Source organism: Pinus tabuliformis, chromosome J (genome assembly GCF_031772625.1).
Source record: "Pinus tabuliformis cultivar Carrire ecotype Pingquan chromosome J, CPIR1, whole genome shotgun sequence".
NCBI classification, from domain to species: Eukaryota; Viridiplantae; Streptophyta; class Pinopsida; order Pinales; family Pinaceae; genus Pinus; species Pinus tabuliformis.
The window spans coordinates 887,335,203-887,344,534 of record NC_142295.1 but is presented as its reverse complement, the minus strand read 5'-3'; the positions used below and the strand labels follow the sequence as shown (position 1 = coordinate 887,344,534).

The window sequence follows — 9,332 nt, the reverse complement described above, 5'->3', positions numbered from 1 at the left end:
CCATGCTTCCCTATATATGAAGCATAAGTCTCACACAAGGGTGAATCTCGAGGAGTTTGGTGATTTGTATCTAAGAAAGTATTTCCAAGATCTTGAAAGAACGAGGTCAATTCCTTATGAACATAGGTCCTCCTAATTTTCTTACCAAACCTAAATCTAGATTTATGCCGTGGAATGAGCATAAGGGAAATTTTCTATTGTGCACTAGTTTAAGGGACATGAAGAATTGAAATTCAATGGCTAACCATGCACTCCTCACACCCTTGCCTAAAGAACCTATTGTATAAAGTTGATTCATGAAAGCAAGGAAGAAGTTAGGGTTTGGATTCACTATGATTAAACCCATGAAGGATGATATGGAAGTCTAGGAAGACCCTGCAAATCCTCTGACACTGCCATAGCACGGGATAGGACTATCCAGGGGTCCAAAGTTGATTTTGGTTTTTCATGATTACTGTTATTTATTTATCTATTTTTACATTTATGGTGTGGTTCTTTAATTATCATCATGTATAACTATGGTTATTTTCTTACAGGGTATAGGAGAGTGAGAACTTCAACCTATGAGGAGATATCTAGGGTTAATTGTGGGAAGCCTTGTAGCTAGGATGCCTAACCAGTGAACAAGATGGATCCACATAGATGATCAAGACACTATGGTAACCGTGATGGAATTCCATGTAGCCATGAACTACACAATTTTGTCTTGTACTCTGGCAATCTCCTTGGTGACAAGTGTTCTAGGGTCTACAAGAACCCTCTACATCTTCTTATTCTTTTTCATCATACTGTAAATTTTCTCCTATGTTGTCAGTAGTTATGTTGACATCAATTAAGCTTGTACTGGGGAGTAGGCATAAGAGGGCAGTAAGGAAGCTGAAGAGGCATGAAGTAGCTAAAAAGGCATGAGGGAAGGCCAAAGGTCATGGTAGGTGAACGATCACCTCACCTCTACAAATGTGAACTTATCCCTCATTCAAAGGGGGGGACTTTAACACTTTAGTTGAGGTCGAGATAGATAGCTAATTTATGCTTGAGAGCTAGAGCCACTTAGATCTTGGCATCTAGTAGAGTGGATTTGCAGTGGTGCTAGGGTTTTGGCATCGGGAAACAGTATGAACATCCCATGTTACAATATTGGGTTTTTACCAATTCCATGACTTGTATTTGAAGTTGCAGTGATATTAATAATATGTTCTTTATCTTTGGCATTGATTCTGATGCTTACTCATGGTGGTTGTATTAACTTTCTGGTACTTCACCATATTTGTATGTGTGCTTTCATATACAAAATATGTTACGGACATATACAGAGTGGTTGTATGTACGTTTCACTTTCCAATCTGTCGTTACTTGTTCCTTTCCATTTCGGTGACCTATTGTGAACTAATTTGCAATTGACTTCTGGAATGTTCCTATTTATTGTGTCTAATGGGGTTTTAGCTCACTAATCCCTCTCATGGTATATCTCTTCTTATTGTTGCTGAGACTTATTTATACCTCCTTTTGCAATTTTTTAATATTGGGCTTATTTTTTTCATTGCCTGAGCATTTCATTCTTGTCCCACTCTGACACTTTCTCATTTGATAACCAAGAGAAAAAACATTCATGGTGGTATCCAAGCCCACATATCAGATGGGAGTCCTATCCCAAACGGTTTGACATCTATTTAGGACTTCACACCGGGTAGACCCCTTAGTTGTTGGTGGTAAATTTCGACCCATGAAAAAATTGGCACTAGAAGGAGGGCCAGATGAAAAGTTCATCCCTTGGAGCCTGCAGTTTAGTCTCATATCTGTAAATGGGTCTCAAGCAAATTTTTCTCCTAGTTAAGGTTTGATGGTGAGGATGGAACATCCATAACCGAGAAATTTTTTTATTTCTTTGAGTTTTGTGAATATTTTGAGATCGATCACGAGTAGTTTTCTTGTATGCTTTTCTCCCTCACCCTTGAAGGTCACGTCAAGCAATGGTGTCAGATGTTTCCAACAATGTCCATTCATTCGTTCGAGCAACTCATCCGTAAGCTCCAACAACAATTTCAAAGGTACAATTTTGAATATGTGTTGAAGAGGATGAATGAGCTTAGGATTAAACCTAAAGATTCTTTAGAGGACTTTTCCTTTAGATTTGTACATCTTTGTTTTGAATTTCTTGAAATAGATGTTGAGTGGGTGTATTTGAATATAAATTTTCAATGATTGGTTCTCATTTCTTTACAACATTTTCAACTAGAAACAAATCCATCTTCACATGAGTCTCATCATAATTTTCAGATTACAAAGCGTCCAGATTCTACCCCTAATCTTGTTTTTCCTATCTCTCTAAATCTCGAACAACCTCATGCCTTCGAAGAAGAGATTACTCCTTATGGCATTTCTCATCATCCTCTTGACTTGTTACATAATAAGATTTTGGCCATAAATGGTTCAGACGATGAAAATTGATTTCAAGGAAATGAATCTAATGGCCTAAGCTCTAAATCCCTCGTACATCCTTCAGATCTTGAATCTAAAAATTATATAATATCTCTTCCTACTGATGGAACCCAGATTGAGTCCATTCAACATATCTCACTATATTCCTGGATCTCATTCACCTACCCATGATGGCATTGATCGTGTCTCAGGTAAATTTGACTATCCCATCAAATCCATGGATGACATCATGCCTAGAAATCTATCTCCCCCTTTGGAAAACATAAATGGGAAGGATGTAAGTCTAGGTTCGATTGATGCCCCTTCATATGACCCTGTGAATCCATTATACCCTGATTTATTCCACGGATCTACTAAACTTACAGTTCCGACAAATCATTCACATATTTATATTTCTCACATTGATTGCAATCACATACATGGGGGTGATGTTTCATAGTCAAGGGATGTGCATTTTGAATCTCTTATCCCTCATCTTTTCCACCTACACTATTTAATAGGTGAAGAAGAGGGCCTTGCATCTCACCCAACTCAAGCTTGTTGTCTCATTAATCCTTCTTAACTCTCAATCCAAGAAGAGCCTTATGTGCCAAATACCCAACTAGAACAAACTCGTGGTTTCGATGATTCTCATTCTACCAAAAATATATTCACTCACACCTCTGGCGATTATCCTACATATCCGTCTGTTGATCCTACAAAGCCACCATAATTTTATGATCCATCCTTTGAATGTTTGGGGACTCATCAAGAAGTTGAGGAACTTCATCTTTCGCTAATGGTTATGTCAGGTTTTCACGTTGTTAAGGAGACCCCTTAAACAAGTTGAATTAGGGTTTCTGAAATTAGGGTTTTTTCACATCACACTCCTCTCAACATCATATTGCTGGATGTGAGCTCATCTTGGAAATCCTCGGATTCCAGTGATGTCTCTTTGAGAAAATATTTCTATCACCTTTCAACTGATGGGCGTCAACCTTTATATCCTAATTTAATTGATGAAGGGAGTGCTATACCCATTGTCTCAAATCTCTTCAATTCTTTCCCAGCTAGAATAGTCTGTCAACATACACAATCTGATGATCTCTTATAATCCCCTATATGGGAAGGTTCCAATCTCTTGACCTCTCACTTGCCTAAGAATCTTTCAGTTGATTCAGTTAATTATTGGGAATCTAAAGAATCTGATCTATCGAGCTACCAATATATCAATTTTCAGACATCGGATCCAATCCAAAATATTTTCACTGATAGTTTTTCGGTCACAACCAATGATAACCATATAAATCCACCTACAAACCTTGCAAAGTTACCGATGTTTGATTGCTTTTTGTTTGAAGGTTCAGAGTTTAGTCAGGTTGATGAGGCACTTTAGCTTCCGCTGATGGTTAGGTCAGGTCCTCATGTCCTTGACGAAGTCTATGAACAACTTCAAAATAGGGTTCCTGAGATTAGGGTTTCTACATTTGAATCCTTAGGGATCTCAGTTACACCCGATAGAAGCTCCTCTTTTCAGAGTCATCAAGTTGATCATCCTCTACATCATGATAGGGTTGTTGATCAGATTAATCTCATGGATCCCTTTGATAGTCGGCATCATCTTGACTCACTTGCATTGAATTTAGGGTTAAGCATGACCAGATGTATGTCATGGATGGATGATTATAAATTTAATGTCTGTGATTCGGTTTACCATGATTGGGTTGCAGTTTTCCTTGAAAGGTCTTTTCTGGCACGTTTCCATGTAAGTGGACGAGATTTCTTTTTGTTGTGCATGCTTTATGGGTAAGCATTTTATTTTTGCACAACTCTTTTAAAAAATTCTAACTGTTTTCATATTTTTTTTGTAGGTTAGGAACTGTTGCAGTGGCTACATTGGAAGTTTTATTTCACATGATCCGACCTCCTCTTTGGTTAAATTAGGATTTAGAGTTTAGATTAGTTAGGTTTTAGGTTTTTATTATTCATTTTCTGATTACAATTTTCTTTATGGTTTAAATTTGTTATGTTTTGTTTTCCTTACCATAGGTGGTTTAGTTTATGTCTTTTCAATTTTCCATTGTCTTGCATTCACATCCTTGCATTACTCGTTGCTACATAACATTCATAACATGTTTGCATAATTATTTTATCTTCCATTAGTTGATCTTGTCTACACATAGAATTATATTACATCATAAGCCTTGTCTGCTGCAACTGAAAATTCACCTTCCTTCTTGCTTGGCACACACTCACCTTTGACCTAGCTTGGAAATTCCCTCTATGTTGGATACTGTTGCATGAGCCTTCATGAACCTGAAGCTTTTGAAACTTAGGTTTTATGAATAACTTTCTCACACCTTTTTGCAATTGCTCAAACCTTAAAGTGTGTTGCTTTGATCTCTTCACACATATTGAAACTGTAGGAGAGTTTCCTAGTCACCCAACCCTAGAACTAAAACCCTAGCCCTAATGATTGTGTGAAGTTGTGATGGTTACACCAATGGGTAGCTTCTCTTAGAACCAATCATCAAAATTTCATCCTAGATATATCTCCTACAAGTCTAATTTATTAACAAGGAATATAAGAACAAATTTCTCGTGGGGAACCCTAATCAGTTTGAATGACCTATACCCATAACTTGAACCTCGTGCTCAGTGTGGTCTTGATTGTTTCAATGACTTATGTTATTTGTTCACTTGTTAACTGGAAATGAGATGGGAAGCTTGACATCAGGGAAAACCTAAATCAGGATATACCTTAGTTTCTATCAAACAAGAAACAACCTATCTTGCTCGTAAAATAAGTCAAGATCCCTCACCCACCATGGCGCAATGAATGCCTAGTAATAAGTGCAAATGCATGCATAAAAGAAAAAGGAATTAAATAAAGGGTAAAGGATCACTAAAGTCTTCCTGCACAGATAGGTAATGCAACAACTCCGCCAGGGTACTGACATGGCTTGCTGGCAGTAGAGAAACATTTGTGATTTCTTATAGTGACTCCACTAGGGTACTATCTAGTCCTGTTGAAGGTGGAGCAACACCAAAAAATTACTTTGAAATTCTGAATACAATAATCTCTCTACCCCCGTTCTTTGCATAATCATCAACTACTAGCATGCGTGAAATTTCAATTAGGTGTTTACTTACTAGAAAGACCTAGATGAGACACAAAGGGAAGGCATATCTGCAAAGGTCGAGGTAACGCAAGAGATGACCATAGAAACTACTAAATATTCCCTCACATCATTATCCAGACATAGACTATTACAGGGATGTTGATAGAGATACTGGATTCTTCCAGTGATTCACCAATTTTTGTATCTGCTAGAACACCACCCAAAATATTGGGCATATCTAAAATTTCAGGTCCCCCTCTGCTCACCTCAAGCCATTAAGGGACACTCTAGTTGTTCATTGGCTAATTCCCCCATGGCTTGTTCTTATCAGACCCTATCGATGCACTGACTCGTGCAATTGTGCGATATATATTGCATTATTTTGTCATGCCTAATATCATGCATCAAACCTACCATTTCATTAGGGTTTTGAAAGTGTGATGTCTTTCCCATGGCTTAAGAGATTATACCTATTTAATGTGCCTTTCAGTCAGTGGAGGCACCGTGTGTGGGAAGATAAGACTCCAGTCTGGCTTTCATTATGTTGACCTTACTAGGGTTTGGGGAGAAACCCTAAATTGGCACAAGAATGATTCCCTTCATGATTTAACCTAATTCATCTACCTCTAGAGTTTCATTCTCATAGAAATCACTTGGCATTATGGTAAGAATCATTGTATGTCATGTTTCCCCTATGTTCATAATTGGTTCCCCATCTCAACATGCACATTAGGGTTTGTAAGTTTGTCACCTTTCCCATGTGTCTTTGAAGCCCTGCTTTGCATTAATCTCCACCCTCCAAATGCATAGTCATGAGAATTTCAAGGAACGCACTCTATGAGTGCATCATCACCTTAGGCATCATGAAATATCAAAGACAACTACAATTAATAGATCCATGGAAGCACTTGGATTTTGAGTTGGTCTCCAAACTTGAGCACACTTGACCAACCCATATAATTTGTAACATCTTGATTTGGATAATTCATTATTTATTCTCTTGAACTAAATTAGACATTTATTCATTTGTCATATGTGTAAGCTATTTTTTTTTTTATTGACTATTCAGGGAATCTGGAGTGGGCTCGTAGACACACCGATCGATGCATACCTACACTAGAAATACCCTGAAATGAAATTAGTCGAGCCTCATGAATTATTTCCAAACCATGTACCTTGTTTATTTTTCATTTGAGGAAGAGAAGCTAAATGCAATATTAACTGATATCAAGTAGAATGATGCTATTGGGTAGCTTGCAATTGCCACAACTGGAGGTTATAAGGTTGTGTTTCTAGTTCAGGAATTGAGAAAGTTGGCATCTCCAAGTCTTACAAATATTAAGGGATGGTTGTTAGGACTACGTGGAGATGGATATTCAACCCAGCTCTCTACCATTGCTATTGTGGCATAATATGATACTCTTGGTGCTGCAACAACTTTGTCTGTAGGTAGTGACAACAATGGAAGTGGAGTAGTGGTTTTGTTAGAACTTGCAAGTTTATTTTCTTGCCTTTATACAAATCCAAAGACAAGATGAAGTTACATTTTGATGTTTGTATTAACCTCTGGTGGACCTTATAATTATAATGGTATTTTCAAGTGGCTAAGGAGTTATGATCAATGTGTCTATGAAAGCATTGATTATGCTATTTTCTTGAATAGTGTGGGATAATGGAAGAATGAGATTTGGCTTCATGTTTCAAACCACCTGAAAATGTTTACGTAAAATAAAATTTTGATGGTATTTCAGATGTTACAAACGTGTTGGGAGTTACTTTAGGTGCTAGACACAAAAAGTAAATATTTCAAATAATTGAGTGGCATGGGAACATGAACAAATTTCAAGACACAGAGTTACTATTGTCAATCTATCAAAACTTTCTTCACCTCCAAAATTTTTAGAACATGTTGGAGGCTTATATGATAGCAGAGACCATGTAAAGGATATTGTCATGATTAAAACCATCAATTTGATTGCTAAAAGCCTCACTAGGTATATTTATGATCATGAAGGAAATTATATTGATTTTTTTTTGCATATGGGAGTAGTTTGGTTGTGAATCCTTCCTATGTGAAGCTTTGGTTGGACCTACTTTCTCAAACTCCTTGAGTTTCACCTTTTCTCACAAAAAAGGATCCCATTATTACTGGTTTGACAAAGGAATTTTCTGATCATACTATTGAGGTCAATATGCAACATGAATCGATGGAGGGCATGTTCACTTTCTATGATGTAACATAGGAAAATATTAGTATCTACTAGGTTGCAAGCATACTTTAAACTTACTTGTCTTGCTAGCAGTGGCAACATATTTGAGTTTTCTCTTTATTTTCATGGTGATCAAAACAAGGGGTTGGGATGATCTTATCAGTATTTTTCGTTGTCCTCTCTCACGCAAGACTAAAGCAGTTTGGTTAAATAATATGCTATGCAACCCATAGATTTGATATAGGGACCTCCGTGGCAGTTATGATGGACGTGAAAGGGTGAAACACAAGACCTCTATCGACAGGTGAATGCATGGCATTCCAAATGGCCAAGAATGTTGTAAGTAGCAGTTCTTGATCGTAAGTCACCCACCTAGTGTAGTTTTATGCACAGGTAATAGTGTCATGCTTGGACTTCCAACTGAAAGCACTAATATCTAAGGATTGAGGCTATGTAATCTCCAGAGGTTGCAACCCCTCCGAGGTCGCACATTCGCACCACAGGGCATCAGGAAAGTAGAGCGCAATGTACGATCTCATTCAAGTGCGACTATTCGCAGGTTGCAGAGCTCTGGAAACAATAAAATGATGCGACCTATGCTATGTCGCGAGTTGGTTACCTCCAGGGGGGTCGCACTTCTGACCAAGTCATCGGTTCGTGTTACAACTCCTTAGGTGAGCTCCCCAGAAGTGTGACCAACCTTCTACTGGAACCATGCAACCTTAAGTAACTTGTGCTCCCACATAGTTTGTGAGGTTGCATTTTTGTGCCTCAGTGAAAGTAGCCAAAGATGTGACTTACTAGAGGTGAGACTATGCAACTTTGGGAAAATCACAAATCTCTCCTCGGGCCTCATTAAAATTCTTAGGCTTACTCTGTATACAATAGAGCACGAAGATTATTCCCTGGGGATGGAGGAGAATGTTGAAGTGTGACTCTACGTTGTTATGAAGAAACTAAGTGAATTTCCTTTTAATGATTGGACCCAACATGGCTTGTCAAACTATGTCAAGGAATGTAGGCCCGATCATAAGCTGAAAATGAAACTGAATGTAAAGGTCGGGTGCTTAGAGTTGATGGTTGGTTGATGAAAGAGAAGCAAATGCCTCTCATATAAAACATGTCTTCTTTTCGGTGATGATATTCCACACTCAAGAATCAGAAATTTTGGTCCATCTATATGCACTTTAGGTGCCAATGTGGATTGGCCATGCTTCCCTATATATGAAGCATAATTCTCACCCAAGGGCAAACCTCAGGGAGTTTGGTGATTTGTATTTAAGAAAATATTCCTGAGAGCTTGAAGGAAGGAGGTCAATGCCTGATGAACATAGGTCCTGCTAGTTTTCCTACCAAACCCAAATCTAGATATATGTCTTGTAATGAGCATAAGGGACCTTTTCTACTGTGCACCAGTTGAAGGGACATGAAGCATTGAAATGCAATGGCTAACCATGCACTCCTCACACCCTTGCCCAAAGAACCTATTGTATAAAGCCGATTTGTGAAAGAAAGGAAGGAGTTAGGTTTTGGTTTCACTATGATTAAACCCATAAAAGATTATATCGAAGTCTAGGAAGAC

General features: G+C 38.0%; 1 pseudogene; it reads left to right on the top strand.

Annotated features, from left to right (window-relative positions):
- Window positions 1–6,709: 6,709 nt before the first annotated feature.
- LOC149229527 (uncharacterized) lies at window positions 6,710–7,983 on the top strand (annotated as a pseudogene).
- Window positions 7,984–9,332: the final 1,349 nt, after the last annotated feature.